This window comes from Vanacampus margaritifer, chromosome 19 (genome assembly GCF_051991255.1).
Source record: "Vanacampus margaritifer isolate UIUO_Vmar chromosome 19, RoL_Vmar_1.0, whole genome shotgun sequence".
NCBI classification, from domain to species: domain Eukaryota; kingdom Metazoa; phylum Chordata; class Actinopteri; order Syngnathiformes; family Syngnathidae; genus Vanacampus; species Vanacampus margaritifer.
The window spans coordinates 14,461,700-14,478,880 of NC_135450.1; the positions used below are offsets into that span (position 1 = coordinate 14,461,700).

The 17,181-nt window shown below is 40.7% G+C and overlaps 1 long non-coding RNA gene across 1 annotated transcript in view; it reads right to left on the bottom strand.

The window, feature by feature from the left end:
• Positions 1–17,181, bottom strand: part of LOC144039914 (uncharacterized) — a 49,407-nt gene that overhangs the window by 22,346 nt on the left and 9,880 nt on the right. The window lies entirely within an intron of this gene.

The following is a 17,181-nucleotide window of genomic DNA, read 5'->3' on the forward strand; positions in this document are numbered from 1 at the left end:
ATTGGTAGAATATGAATATAAATGTCAGAAGGCGGCCATTTTGCCACTCAGCTCAACTTGAGAAAACAGCTGAGCTGTGATTGGTCCTTGCCAGAGCATTGAGCAACTGTGATGTCATCTTCAGTCGACAGCAAGTGGCAAAATGGCCGCCCCCTGAGATGGATAAAAACAGCTGGATTTTGCTGCTTAACTCATATTTCCACAAATGTAATATTAATCAAAATGTCATGTTTAGACTAGTGAGGTCACACATAACATATTATTGTGCAAAAATGTTTTACGTTGACATCCCCTTTAAACACCTGAAAGACTAACAACATTTCAAACCTAAATTAAAGTATTCCTCCTCAACAATCTAATCTCTTCATTTCGTAACTTCCAACACGAGTGAATGCTAATCTGTTTAATTTGACTTTTGAACTGGACAAAAAAATAAAATAAAAATACAGCTGACAACTCTCACACCCACATCAGATGATAAAATCTCTCTGCAATAAAAAAAAACTCCAAAAACATTTTACGGCAGCGCTACTTTTGTCTGACAATGAGGCGTGCGAGGGACGCGGTGTTAAAAAAAAAAAAGGTTGAAGATAATCAGCCAAACAAACTAATTGTTGCGTCTGCACTCGCTTAAGCGATAAAAGCGACGGACATGATCGACTGTTTCACACTCTAATGGAACATTGACAGGAGCGCTCGCATGGATTTTACGAGAACAGGTAACAATTACCGATAGCCGATCAATGCGGCTGTACAGCGAGGGGAAACGGCAACGTGTGTAATTCTTTGGAATGTTTTCTTTTTAAATATCTGGGGATGTTCAAGTCTTCAAAGGTACGATTTAGTCAGTTTTAGCACTCAACTTAGCTTCAAGGCTAAGTCGTGTAAAAATGCTTCCTTAATAATATGTTCTATGTGCGTTTGCAGGATATGAATTAAGCAGCAAAATCCACCTGTTTTTTTTTTATCCAAATCGGCGGCCATCTTGCCACTTGAAAATGACATCATAGTGCCTCAGGGCATTGTGAATGTGACAGGACCAAAATCCGGAAAAACACGCTCGCACACTTCTCATAGCCGAACCTAGCCAATTAATTTGCGGCTCAGATCTCAAAAGTCTCACTGGAGAGGTGCTAGGCTACATGTACCGCCAGGCTAATTTGTGCGGCAGGTCGGCGTTAAATATATGCATGAGGCTAATTCGGCGAGCGGCGTAGCCCGGTAGAAGGCGGCACTAACTCCCATTAGCGCAGCTTCTGCCGCCGGTGGAAATCAACACAAGCCCTTGCGAGCTTTTCTCTTCTTCTCTCTCTTCCTCGCATAAAGCAAACAAAATTAAATTTGCTTGGCTAAATCAGAGTGTGGTGCCAAATGTGCGACTCCCCTCCCTCCCCCACTTTTTTGCTAGCCGTGTCTGTCTCCTTTGCCTCTCGTAGGGATAAATTACTCCAGCATCATAAAAAAGCAGAAAATTACCGAGAAATGGAAGGGTTGGGTGTGTGTGTGTGGGGAGGGGGGTGGGGGGGAGTGTGTGGGGGGGGGGGGGCTCACTCAAGTGGGATTCCCTTTCCTAAGCAATCCCAGCATGCTTTGGCTTGTGTGTCTCCAGTGCTTTGATTTTCTGTCTGTCGGTGCATAACCCCCCCCCCCCCCCCAAAAATCAAACCCACCACCCTTCTTTGGCGCTGCAGGATGCGTGTAGTATTTTGTACTTTTCATCCTTTTTGATTGCACTTGTTTGTGTGGAAAATAAGTGTTCTGATGTGCCAGAGCAAATAAATAAGCGGGCACACGATAAAGCAGAAAGTGATTTGTCAATTCCCCAATTGTCTATATTGTGTGTGTGGATTGAAAAAGGGGGAGTAATATAGGGAGGATGGAGAAAGAAAAAAAAAGGCTGTTCCTATTGAACTTGACCCGTGGGCCAAATCAATGCGTGTGTGTTAATGCGTGTGAGAAGACAGCGGCGGCGTATGTGTGTGTGTGTGTGTGTGTGTAGGCATGCGCCAGCCGACGGGTGAGTGCGTGCTGCCAGATCAATGTGTCTCTGTGCGCCGCGGAATGAGGGAGCACACTGATTACCCGAGAGGGGGGGGGGGGGATGAGGATGATACAGAGGCGAAGGAAGGAGTGAGCGAGGGAGGAGGTGATGAGATTGAGGAGAGGATGGAGCGTGTGAGGATCAGCAGTGAGAGAGAAAGTAAGCGAGAGAGAGAGAGAGAGAGAGAGATGGAGATGGGAGGGGGTGGGGAGGGGAGGGGAGGGGGTGACGGGCTCGGCTCATTTCATTTTCATTTCCCCCTTCCGCAGCGTGTCGACACATTCCGCCAACATTCATATCCACAGGCAGATGGCTGGGATCAGCCAGGAAACAATGTGGGAAAAATGGCAAGATGGGGGTGTGGGGGGGGGGGGCATCCTGACTTGTTTATACTTCCTTTTTGGATCTTTCCCCCTACTTTCAGAAAAGGAAGAGCGACAGAAAACTACAGTGTTCTTTTTAAATTTTCACTGAAGCAACCCCCTTCACTCCCGGCTGTTTTACTGGATTTTGACTGATATTGCAGGGCCCACAGAATATTGTGTTCTATTGCTATAAAAACATGGAACCTCTCAAAAGAAAGATTAGATCAGGAGAAAAAAAAAGTATATTTGTATCTGTTTCTGTTTTGCAGCAACTAGCATTAGAATATAGCTAAGTTTTCATCATTATTGTTTAAAACATTGGGGTAAAGAACTTTTTTGCAACATAGCCCTGGTTGATCTCTTATACTCTGCTGCCACCTGCTGGACGTTTTTTTGTAATAACTACCATTGCTTTAACCATCCTCTTCAGGTCGGAGGCTGCAAAAAGTCTTCTGTATGCTCCAGCATAAAAAAAAAACATAAATTATGTTTTTTGGGACGATGGCAATACTTAAAATAGAACGTTTTTGGGAGCAAACGAGTTAATTGAATTCAAATCGACATTGCAATGCAATAAAATGCAATTTTTAAATTGGAAAAGCCAAATGTTAGTTATACTTTATTTGAAAGAAATGATGATGACGAACGGTGAGTTCCATTTCTTATGGAAAAATTCATTCAAAATCTTACCCACATATTCACGATTTTTTTTCCCCAATATATTTTTTTCCTTCAGTTCTAGAAATTTGAATTTTCGAAAACATACACTGAATGTTTATCAGCGTTTTGTGATGATTTTTTGGGGTTAAATTTTATTAATTTTTTAAAATATTTTTTAAAATATTTTTTTCTCCCTTCCAATGCATTTCAATGGGCATCAAATATTTGCGTATTTTCGCTATTCGTGGTCCGGCCTGGTGAATATCCCACGCGATAGCGATAATCTACTGCTGATTTATTGTCTGAAAAAAGAAAGGATCAAATCTTCCATACCATCTGAATATAAATCTAAATGAAATGAAAGTAACATCTAAACACCCATCCTGGTATTTCCTATTTATTTGACAATGTGAAGATGACTGCTGTGAAGAGAATCGAGAGAGAAAGCTAGGACACTACTATAAATATGTCAAGGTATATCCAGCTATATATATGGTTAAGACGTTGAAGGTTCAATCATCTGCACTGCAGGGTTTCCCCATCTCTCTCTCGGCCTGGTTCCTATCACGAGAAGCTCTGCTTTTAAAGCCCCCCCGCCTGTGTATGAATGTCTGTGTGGAGGGTTCCTCAGCATCCCACTGGAAGCCTATATTTCATCTCTGATGTATTTTCTATGTGCAGAGCCCGGGAGAATTGCACGCTGCAGCTCACTAGTCCAACAGTGCAAATGGTTGGGGGGGGGGAAGGAACCGCCTTCACCCGCCACTAAAAAGCTTCCAATGCATTCCAAATGAAGATAAAACGGTAAACGCTCTGTATTTATGCGGCAATTTGCTCGTCACTCAACGCGCTTTACGACACTTTTACGCCCTCGCGCCGATGTGCCGGAGCTCCTGCCGGCTCATCAATAACACTTGAGCGCAGGAACCGTTTAGAAGGGACAAACCACTTATGGATTTGTGAATGGTAATATGTGCTAAAAATACTCGTGGAGACAAAACCGCAGAACTGCGAGCTGTCACTCGTGCTGGAGAGATCATGCAACAAACAAAATCTGAAAAACACAGCGCCAACATTTTTCGATGCACCTGCCCAATCAAAGAAAATCAAATACAGTTTGAAATTGGGTCCAAAACTGACCGACTCAACATTTTGGGTTGTTCAATTAACCCAAAACGTTGGGCCAAATGAATAACCCACAAACCAAACCAAGGTCAGATGAATAACCCCAAAAATTGGATTTATTTATGGATTATTAACTTAATTTGATCCAACATTTGGGGCTAAATACCTCAAGATGTTGGTTCAGTTCATTTTTGACCCAATTAAATTGTTCAAGTTGGTTCAAATTAATAGCCCAAAAAACAACCCAATAATTGGGTTGATTTGTGGGTTGTTAATTTAATTTAATCCAACGATTAGGATTAAATACCTCAAAAAGTTGGGTCGGTTAATTTGGACCCAATTCAATTGGGTTATTTAACTAACCCAAAAAGTTGGGTCTCAAACGAATAACCCACAAAACAACCCCAAAATTGGGTTGACTTTTGATTGATTGGTTTATTTAAACCTATAAAACATAAACATTTTTGTGGGTTGTTAATTTAATTTGACCTAACGATTAGGGTTAAACACTTCAAAAAGTTGGGTTGGTTCATTTTTGACCCAACTCAATTGGGTTGTTCAACTACCCTAAAAAGTTGGGTCTCGAATGAATAACCCACAAAACAACCCCAAAATTGGCTTGATTTGTGGCTTATTAATTTAACTTGACCCAACTTTTGGGGCTAAATATCAGAAACGTATAACCCACAAAATAACCCAGTTTTTGTAATTGTTTTGTGCGTTGTTAATTTAATTTGACCCAACTTTTTGGGTTATTTTTATTCAACTGTTTTTAGAGTGTATAAGGATGGGCGAATACCGATACCAGGTATCCAGGAGGGCAGCCAGAAAATTTTACAGCAGTATTTTCTTTTTAACCCCATGCAAGGATCAAAATATCAGAGCATGTCAATAAAAGGTTAACAACATTATCTTTGTATTAATAATTATTGGACACAGTTCTAGCATCGCATCCCATCCGGATGGTGCCGACGTTCCAACTGAAGCGCCCAGCGAGTGCATAAATTCAAGGTTAGGCCGTAGCAGGTGGCCACAGACAAGCTGCAATGGGACGGGACCCGAGGACATACAGTGTGACATACTGTACATCACACACGCACACACACAGAGAGCGGCCGAACCCCTGGCCGTGTGGCTCCATCCCAAGAGGAAATTGAATTGGAGAGTCGACCCCACCTGACACAAGGCAAGCACCATTGATTTTTATGAAAACACCAACCATCAATACTGAGATTGCTTTTGCGCTCCACGGCGCCTGCGTGGGTTTGTTGAGCGGGTCACTGCGGCCCCTCGCTCTTAAAAGACTTGACATGAGAAAGGCGACTTTGGCTATTTGAAAACATTCAAAACAAAATGACGTTTCAGTGGCGTCCGTGCTTTGCGGGTACTCCGACACATCATTTATGTGTGTAAGGATAACGGCAATATCGTGATATCGCAATATTAAAGTTGCCACAATAGCTACGTCATGTCACTATAAAAAAAAAGAATAAAAAAAAAGCGAGGTTGTATTTATTCCATTTGTGCCATTCTGGCACTCTCTGGTGTTTAGTTTAATTTTAATTAGGAATGTTTTGGCCACTGCAGCAGTTATGACTTATATTTTATATTTTATAAACATCTGAGTAAAAAAATAAATAAAATACTTTTGGCCCGCTGCAGCCAAGCACAACATTGTGAACTACATAGACCATAATGCTTTGCACCGCTGAGCCAATAGGAGCACATGACAATGATATGGCCAAGCCGATTTCTCCCGTCACTGCTGTTATTATGTTGAAAAACACAATATTGTGATTTTTTTTCAATATTAGCTTTTTTTCATTCATTATTTTTTTATTTTGAAATATCATGAGTTTTTACACAGTATCGTGACTTCTTTTTAAATATCGCCACCCTTCCACACAATATCGTGATATTTATCGTATTGTGATGTCTGGATATCGTTACGAATCATTTATACTCCAAATTGACATTAATTGTGGAGCTGCATTAGAAAACGTTTTGTGCTTAAATAAGGCAAAAACGAGAATGTGTCAGGTTGCTTAAAAATCCGTTACCAAAACTAGCAATGCTAACCATTAGCACGTCTATGTGTTAGCATCCATTTTGGAATAAGCAAAATTTCCCCCTCAAATCCGAATTGTTGGTGGAATTCACTTTGGATCCAGCGTATGAAAAGCAAATAAATCACGACCTTTGGATTTGATTTTACGACAACAAGCAGAGATAACGAAACACAGCCACCGTTTGTGTGTTGGCGCCACCATTGCGCCCCTTGTTTAATACCCGCTTATCGACACTCATATTTCTTGCGGTAACAAGCGTGAAAATGGCCCTCATAAATCCAAAGAGCTTCTTTTTTTCATTCATTAAAAAAAAGTAAATAATACCGAACGGAGGCCACATCAACGGGCGTCATGTAAATAAAACAACACGCCATCAGTAAGGCTGGCTTGTTGTTACTACGACATCATAATGACTCCACGGGGGAATTTTTAGCCCACTGCGTTAACACTTGGATTAGGTGTGTGTGTGTGTGTGTGTGTGTGTGTGTGTGTGTGTGTGTGTGAAGCCCCCCCTTCACTTCATAATGTGATATTTCATCAGAAGCAGAGCCAATGCACCACGATGACATCACACAGCTCAAGTGTTTATCAAAGGTGAGGACGCAGGGAGAGAGAGGCTCAAATGGACCCTCATGCATGTGTGTGTGTGTGTGTGTGTGTGTGTGTGTGCGCGCGCGCGCACGCGCCACATCTACACTTTGATACACAAACACGACGGCCGTATTTGGCGTCTCGAGCCGTGATGGATTGGCTGCGCTCCCGCCTTGACAGACGAGCGATGGATGTGCCGGAGCTGAGAAGATGAAGGAGGGTGCGAGCATGTGTGTGTGGTGGGGCGGGGGGGGGGGGGGGGGGGGGTTAGCTGAGTGCGGTACTCTTGATGCCAAGGAGGGGGGCCAAGCAGATCATTTCCTCTTCAGCAACACGTGTCATTTGCTGAGAACAAACAAGCCTTCAGCAGACGCCAGGCAACACCGTCAATCTCTTACTTTCTTCCGCTTCGCGATCTTGCGCTTGTGTGTGATAATAACAATGAAATGATCAAATGACAATTGTCAGAATTGACAGAATTAGGGAATAGCGAACGATGGCGCCTGGGACAAGATCGTAGATGTGGGCGGGTCGATCCAAGTGTGGATAATATCGGCACAGACGTTTGTATTGATGGTATTGAGATCCGTACTTGTGTTTCTCTCATATACGTTCATCCCATAGAAATGTGTTCTTCAAATGAAGATATTTACTGGAATTTAAGCACTAAAATAATGCAGCTCACGTACACTTTTGTGTTATCTGTTAAAGGATACTTACACTACATCGTTAGTCAACAAAAACTTGTGCATAATAAGTATTATTATAATAAACGAGCAATCTGTTGACTATTTTGTCGATTACTCAATTCATAAAATAAAATGTTTAAATTTCCATTCATGTATTATTAAAGACGGAAAATATTCATTAATTATGATTGATTTATTTGAGAAAATAGGCAAAATCTCAATCATTTTTGCTAAGTAAAAGCAAATATTTGATCTTGAGTCAACACAAAGATAATCCGTCTGCTATTACAGAGGACAACAGAACATATGAAATCTGAAGGATTTGGGGAATTTCTAATCAAAAGGCCTATTGATTAATTTTATAAATCGATTCATTTGTTTCTTTATGACGAGAATGACATTAAATTCACAATGTGACCTGAAATAAAGATTTAAAAAAAAAAGATCTTAAACGCGTAGGACAGTTCCATTCTATTTTGTTTCTGTTTGTTAGCCGAGCGCGCTACCTGTCGTCGCGGCGGCTAAACGGCCGCGTTAGCGTGGTTGGTGTCAAGCGTGATTTGTGTTTCCCAACCGCGAGCGTGTCGTGTGTGCAAACCGCCAATTACGTTGGCCCCCTAATTACACACTTAAAGACGTAATTAGGCCCGCAAAGAGATATTGCGCGGCCACGGCGAGGCGGGAGAAGGTTCGCGCGTATGCACGCATCTTAATTAGCCTTTACATCTGAATTGTGTACACATAACATAGATGGGAGAGAGGAAGGGGGGGGGGGTGTAGTTGGAAACAATGATAATGGCTTGTATTCTTGTCAAGATAACACAATTGGCAGAAACAGACAAGAGAAGGAGTAAGGGTGTGAATTGCCTGGCGATTCGATCTGTATCACGATTCGATACCGATTAATCTACTTTTGCGATTTTTTTCTAAAACTCAAATTTAGAAAATACTCATCAGTAAACTTGTACATGTACACTATAAGATTTGTATGAAAATGTATTTCAAGCGTTTAAATGTGAGCCAAAAGGATTTAACAAACAATCTGTTGTAAAATATTAAGGCTTAATGTTGGCTTGAAAAGTAGAACATTTGCGTTCACATAGAAAAACACAAAATAAGGCTTTCCTTGTTTATACATTTTATAGTAAATTATGTGGAAAATTAAGTGATTTTCATTCTCCTTTATAGTCCAAGACCAACAACCAGACTTCTTGTCTGTATCATGCCGAGAATGTGTCACGGAGAAAATATGGCGAGGCGATAAGAGAACGTGAGCTTACTCGCCACAAGACGAACTCACGACAGCTGCTGAACGCAACGCAAATGATGTCATGTCATATTTGATTATTATTTGTGTTTTACGTTCCGTTTTATAAATGTACAGCACTTTGTTTTATCTGCGGTTGCGCTCCATAAAGTTGAATCGATTCTCATCGGTCGATACAGTCGAGCTGATACTTCTGCGTATGCAATCAAAATGGTGGGAGTTTGAAGAGGACTGGTCGCCGGAGAAGACAGGGAAACATATCCCCCCGTTGTCAAAAGTCATTTCATCCATTCCTTCCACAAATACGTCAATTCAATCTAACTGAAAGGACCTGCACACACTGGGCCGGCTGCGCCCCGGCATCCAATTCCCGCATTAGCTCCTTCCTCTGTCACACAGATTTAACCTAAAAGGTCAATACATGTGATCAAAGTAGTGATGCGACGCCCTGGGAAATCACACGCACGCGCCGTAAGAAGGCATGCAAACAAGCCCGATGATCGCCGCCTCGACGGGGCCTGCGAGCAATGAGACACCAGCCTTCGTCTGAACCTTGAGATATGAGTGCGCGCGTGTGCGTGCGTGAGAGTGCGAGCGAGCGTGTGCGTGCGCAGCGGCGCTCTCACTCTCACTCTGCTTAAGAATCCGGTCACATCTCTTGCTAGCAGGCAGGCAGTAAGGCGCTTTCACGCTGGCAGGTTTGCTTTGCTTTGCTCTAATTCCCCTTTCTTTCGCTGCGTGAGCGGAGTGTGTGCGCGCGCGCGTCAAATTTGAAGCTTTTTTTTTTTTTTTTTTTTGCCGTTGTTTCTTCACTTTCTGTTTTTGTGCGACGTGTGTGTGTGTGTGTGTGTTGCCTCTCAGCAGCACTGATAAACCCACTTAGACTCTTACCCCTCGATCTGTTGGCTCTGGGCTGGCAGGTCTCCCTGCATGGGCTAGTGCGCACACGCACACACACGCACGCACGCACGCACACACGCATGAAGCGAGCTTTCGCTGCTAGCTGATGTGTGACGGCCTGCCACTCAAGCCCAGCTCCGGTGAGACGCGGCACAAAGGAGGAGGAAAGATGACTGGGAGTGGAGGGAGGAAGAGGTGCAGAGGAGATGGATGAGGTGGTGGGGGGGGGAGAGGGTGGGGGGGGGTGAAGGGTATCAGTGTCTTTCTGCTGGCTGGCTGCTAGCTGTCGCTCTATGGCTGTCTCCTTATCTCCTCACTCCTCACTCTCCCCCAAGTGGCTGCTTTTGGCAGCCGAGCGCCACCCCCAACCCACCACTCAACTGCCAACCTTCTTTTCCGCAGGAGACCCCCCCCCCCCCACCCACCCCGGATCGGTTTCCTCCTACCTGACCAAGTGTCACTTCCTTTTAATCGCAAAGACCTTTCATACAGATGACATGTCAAATCAAGAGAGAGAGAAAAAAAAAATCTGTAATAGAGAAGGAGGTAGAAAGGTGGCACTCAGCAGCAGTGCTCGTACCTGCGCTTGGAACGCGGCCAGGAAAAGTCGCATTATGCAGCTGTGAAGATTTCACACAGGGATGGGTGCTATATATATATATATATATATATATATATATATATATATATATTTAATTTCACAGTATACTGTACACCAAACTCTACGAAAGTGAAGTTAGCTATAAAAAATGTGTTCAGTTGTGCATATAATAGTCAAAGATAAAGCATTAAGTAATTAATTAATCACAAAAAAATTGTCGCATTAATCAAGTATTAACGCAGATTAATCACACTATTGATTTGGACCGCAAACGATCCTTTAGCTGACAGCGGATGGTTACGTTCAAAGTAGCACAGGTTGTGTTTGAGCAATAAACATAACTACATGCATTAAGGTAAAGCGTTTCATAAATGTTTGCGTATGACATTCAGAATTTTTGTTCACACACTCATACAAAAAAATATATATAAAAAATTTAAAAAAAGGAGAGCAATGATGATGACATGTCAAATCGGTAAAATTACCGAATGAACAATACTGAGCTCTCCAGAAAAAAAAAAGAAAAAGAAAAAGAAAAAAAAAGGATTTTTGTTCATGTCAAACTATTTGGGTCTTTTTTCCCCCCATTTTAGATTATGCAAGTAATTCACTGATTTAAAAAAAAAAGAGGAGGATGAGAATGTGCAGTGGATAATTTTTTTTTTTTTTGAAGGCGTCCTCATCCACCACACATTAACACAAGTCCAGAGGTATTGATTGAGAAGGATTTCATGTGTATACATCCAGTGTTTATGAAGTGTTTATTTCCGAGTGAAAACTTAAGGTAAGGTAAGGTAAATTCCTTCAGACCCCACCTTTAAAGTAAGGCTGGAATTGACACGCCATAGTCACGCCATCCCTACTTTTGATGAATAAAATTTCCCCCCAAAACAATAACCGATCATTTTAATATAGCATTTTTAAAAAAAAATCATTCAATTAATCGCAATTTTCTAATTTCTTATTTGTCGGTCCTTATCGTAAAACCAATACCTTGAAATAAGGCCGGATATCGACCCGATACCGATACCTGGCATATAGTCTTCCTACTTGTGAAAAACGAGTTATATTAATTAGTGAAGCGCAGCCACGACTCACTTCAGGCCTTTCCATCAAATCTACGCGTGTTACCTGCATGCATGCACCACACTGCCCCCCGGAGGCCAAGGCGTGTACAACAGAAGCAGCACAGTGTGTATAAAAACAGAACACTCAAACTCACCTTGATTTATAGGGCACTTTAACGAACAACCGCAGCTGTAACAAAGTGGTGTACATAATTGGGATTGAAGATAAAAATGAGTAGTATATTTTTAAGTCAAACTTAATCCATGCTCAATAAAATTGTAAAAAAACATTTTATTAAAATAAAACACATTTTTATGATCTACTGACAGGCCAATGACTTTATGCTCGTACTTGGTCTGAAAAAAGTGGCATTGGGGCATCCCTAAATTCTACACAAATTCTATTAAAAGATGGCCACCGCCACCTTATTTCCTGCCACCTCCGGCTCTAAAAGTACTGAAATGATAAAAACGGTTATTATCTGACCAGCGTTGCACTAGTTGAGTTATTTTTTTACTGTAATTGCAGTCACGGAAACAGCTGGAAGTCACTCCTAAAATCATAGATGGATTCTTTCCTACTGTCAATGTGTCAGATTGATTGGGGAAAAAAAACACACAAAATGGCCGACGTCCTCCACCGTTGACCTCAGTGTTCTTGTTAAATTAATTGGTGGCTTACGTGCATGTCATGTTGCTATGAGGTCACACTGTTTACGTAATTGATGCTATCTGTACACATTATAAACAAAAGCAACATCAGGACTGTCCATTCCGATTAAGTGAGTGGTAAATCGAACCCTATTTGCCTTGACGGAAACGTGATCAAAACTGGAGCTACAGGGCACAGCGTGGCCATCCGACTTTCATTCATCAAGTAACGAGACTAATGACTTCCAGGGAACGCTAACCTAAATCATGTCTGCCATGATTCACTGCCAAGTTATCATTATTCTGTGAATCAATCATCCCACAAGCAGTCTCAAGAGCATCAGCGTGGCAACTGCAACCCAGCCAGTGGTGCTGCCATCGTGTGGCCGAAGACGGTACCGCGGGGAGGAACCGACAAGGCCGAGCAACAAGACAAGAACAAGTGAGTTTGTGGTGGAGGAGGAGAAGGAGCTTGCTCAGCAATATGGATCCAAAGCCGGAGGTTATTGAAGACAAAGAATTCTCCATCAGCACCGCGGCCGATGCCGCTGATTCATCACTACTATCAGACACAATAAAAACGTCTCAATCTTCATCATCACCTTCGTTGACACTCATCGTCCTCGTCGTTATGACAACAAGGGGAGTGATCGGTCAAGAGCGAAAGACATTGACGCTGGCACAAAAGTGCCAGGATTTTTTTTTTGTATGTGTGTCTACCATTCACATAGTAGTTTCCCGTACCGTTATGCAAATCAAGTCGTCAGGGGTTACCGCTCTTTCTGAAATTGAGTATTGGGTACTGAAAATGGCAAAGGGCTACCAGGTGTATACAAACTTCTAAATGATTTGGGTGTAAATCATCATTGTTTCACCTGCTAGGTGTATTTGGCGCTACAATGCTGACCTATGACTTACACTAGTTTTTTTAAATTATTTTTTTTAAGTTACTGGTACAGGAACTTTTTTCTTATGTTTATAAAACAAAGTAATACTAAGTTAACTATAGCGAAAATATTTTTTATTTAACAATTAATATCATTTTAAATGTCCATTTTAAAGGTTAATTTATTTCTGTATCTGTATCTAGAGAAGAAAATTCAGTTCTTAAAGAATTGTAGTTTCTTTTAGTCATGCACTCGAATACATATATATATATACATATATATATACATATATATATACATACATATATATACATATATATATATATATATACATATATACATATATATATATATATATATATACATATATACTGTATATATATATACATATATACATATATACATATATACATACAGTATATACATATATATATATATATACATATATATACATATATATACATATATATATATATATACATATATATATATATACATATATACTGTATATATATATACATATATACATATATACATATATACATACAGTATATACATATATATATATATATATATATATATATATACACACTAAAACTAATAAAAAACGGAAAACTTGCTCTGAAAAGTAATTCGAACTAACTGAATTTTAAAAACCAAACTCAAAACGAAATAAAAAGTAATTATGAAAAATCCAGAACTTTTAACTTCTGATGTCTGCGGGCACCACCCGTGCTCTCCAGTTAGCCTTCAGCTGGTTAGCATGGAGGACGTAATAGATTTAAAAAAAAAAATTATACTGTACATATTGTTTTGCTCCTCCCACATGCTTTCAACTCATTTGAAAACATACTTTTGCAAGTATTCTTTGAATTTATCATATGTCTCTCACTAGCGCTGTGGTTAATCCAGGTTGTCCTCGTCTTCTGCTCATAATCAGCAAGAGTTCGCTAGCGAGCCTAACGATGACAAGTGCCATCGAAAATGGATGCTCGGAAACCAAGAGGCCTAGATTGAGTCATTGATTAAGAGGTGTGGCTAAATACTTTCAGATTGGATGATTCACTCCTGCTCCACTTTTAAATGAATAAACAGCGGGTGAATTTTGCCAAGTGGAAAAAGCTCGCAGCTATCAGGCTTCACTCCAAGGCGCCGCGACTGCACATCTGCCCCTTGGCAAGGCCGGAATGAAATCGGTGCAAAAAAAAAAAAAAATCCCTTTTTCACTCTTGTTGCCTTGTTTCCACCGTCTCCTCTTTCAGCTTTTAATTAAAGTGAAGCAGGGGGGGCTGCTAAAAACCTGCTACTAATTACACAGCGACTGCCCCTCACGCTCCTTCGTCGCCTCTCTCTCCTGCCGGTGTTTCGCTTGTTTGTGCTCTCTCCTCTGGCAACTTCCCTCCTCGGGGCCAGTGCGCTGGAGCTCGGCCAGCAGCCACCAGCACCGCCGCGGGCATTATTAACATCTGCAGGCACGGGCGGAATGGCAAGAAGGCAGAATGTGCAACACGCGGCGAAAAAGCTCATGCTGGTGTTCTACGACAAGCTGGTGGACACTTTACGCCACTTTCACGCCATGACAACTCGCTAAGGTGCGAACCCTAATCGGGTTTCACTCGGATGCGATCACACAAGCTGATGATGCTGCCAACTTCTCCTTTCAGTCATAACCTGCCGTTAAATTCCTTAAAAGTCCACCAGATGGGGCTATAGTTCTTTCCAGTCGTGTTTTACATTTAATACAGAGTGATTTCCAACAACGACAATGTGGAAATCACTCAAGAAACTCTGTAATATAATCATGTTTAGCTTCTCCCACACACTTTTAAAATACTTTCTAATTAGATTTCAACTAGGGGTGTCAGGCAATTACATTTTTTTTATCGTAATTAATCACATGACTTCAATAGTTAACTCACAATTGATCGCGAACATTAAATCCGTTCTAAATGTACAATATAATGTACTTTTTTTTTTTTTAAGTTTTCATACTCTTAACATAAAAGCAGAAAAAAGTTAAATAGAAACATGGCTGCATCTTTTAGTCATTGATAAAGCAATTTCATAATAATTCATAAAATTGAGTTTAAATTAAAAATATGTGCTGTAAAAAAAAGAGTGTGATATTGATTTGTGTTTAGGTCATTTTTCTGCCACTAGATGGCATAATTGCATTTGTAAGACATTGGTGACAGCTCTTTTCATATTAAGAGCTATCTAATCTTTAACATGAAGTAACTTGTGAAATTCTGCACATTTTTAAAATTGTAAAATACGACTTGACCTCAGCCTCCACAAACATACGCATTATTATAAAATTTATTACTGCTTCATTTTGACGTGGACGTGTCTGTCTGCTGCGTTGCAACTGGATTTCCTCCGGTACAGGCTTTCTAATTAAGGTGCCTCGTGAGTCTGCGTGTGAGCGTCTGGGTGTGAGTTGTGGCGGACAGCAGTTGATGAGTAAATTCTACTAAATGGCTGAAAAGTGTAATGTGATTTGTGGCTCCCCTTTCCCACATATAAGGTTATTGCGGCAAGTATACTGTAAAAAAAAATACCCATTAAATAACACTGTAAAAAAAAAAATATATATATATATATATATATATATATATATATATATATATATATATATATATATATATATATATACATATATATATATATATATATATATATATATATAGCTGGAGTGCGAACAAAAATGGAGGTTGTTAAGTATCGCACCTACTCAGTTGTGTTGGCTGTGTTCCACAAGTATTTTCATAATTCATTCATTCAAAAGTAGATTTTTATTTTATTTTATTTTATTTTATGAATGCTGTTTGTGTATGTTGCAGCTCCATGCGTATTAAAACTGCTGTAACATTTATGCAAATTCCCGTCAGCTCATCTATGGCGTTTCGCATCTCATCAATTGCAGGGTGGATCTGAAACGTATCCGCGTGATAAATGACGGTTCAATCTATAGTCTACCTGATGCGTGAGTTAAACAGCAGAGAGTGAGCACATCGAGAGATGCAGATAAAGTCGCTGGACAGCAGGAGTGGGCGGGACTTTGAAGCCCTGCCGCAATCAAGCCTTTGTCACCATCTGGACGCCATTTTAAAACCATCAGCTCTGGCTCCCTCTTGTAAACAAGGGTGCGACCCCAAACAGGCCACTCACTAAACGGGTTCATTCTAGCAGCTGCAGACCCCCCCCCACACCCACCCAGAAAATGGCCGATGTTGAAGAGCAAGGATCGCAGCCAAAATGGCTCAAAATGCATGTAACATGTGCAACGCATGTTAAGTCATCATTTAACCAATGGTTCAATGGATTGGAAGGCTGCGATATGACTTCACTCACTGGCCAAGTCATTAGGTACACCTCAAAATCTACAGAAACACATCTCAGTATTCAATTTTTTTTTTCTATTTCAAAGTCAAGGTCCATAAATTATATCTAGCTAGACAAGACATTCTACACTGCCAAATGAGTCAAGTCAACCTAAAAATGTACCATTGTTAAATATATTCTGTTAAACGGGATTAGGAATGGCGGACGGATTATTGAGAATGAGTATGTGTTAACATGTGTGGAGGACAAAGATGGGGTTTGTGACATTGAAGGAGCCGTGTCGTTTGTGTGTGTGTGTGTGTGTGTGTGCGTGCGTGCTACAGATGAAGGGAAACAGTTGATCTGATGCAAAGTTCACTCACATGCATGCATACAGCTGTATGGTGCTACTGGGATAATGACATGGAAATTACATGCTAATGCTATGCTAATCTGGCAACATTATTCTGCCCACCGGGGACTAGAAGGCAGAGGAACCTGACACAAACTGTGTGTGCGCGCACACACACTCGCACATGCACACACAGGGCAAAGGAAAGTTGGCTAAGTTTATGTCAAAATATTGATAAAGGAGATTTTAAACTTGTACAAAACTTGTGGGTTAAAAAAAAAATGAGCTCAAGATTAATTTAACTGTTGATTAACTGTTGATCACGTGACCTGTGATGACAAATGGATAAATTGTGTTTCATTTTTGAATTATGCATAGATAGGGGATGCTAGAGGTTGATTTAAAGAAGAAGAAGAAGCTAAAAGCAACTCAAAAGTAAAAAGGAATGGAAACGATTTAATACTGAAATGACACTGAATGCAACAGCGCCTCTCTCTGGATAAACATGTAACTACAGCATTTACTGTACGTGGAACACCGTTTAGATTTGAGAAAAAAAAGAACACATTTCGTTTAAACTATGATCTTGGTA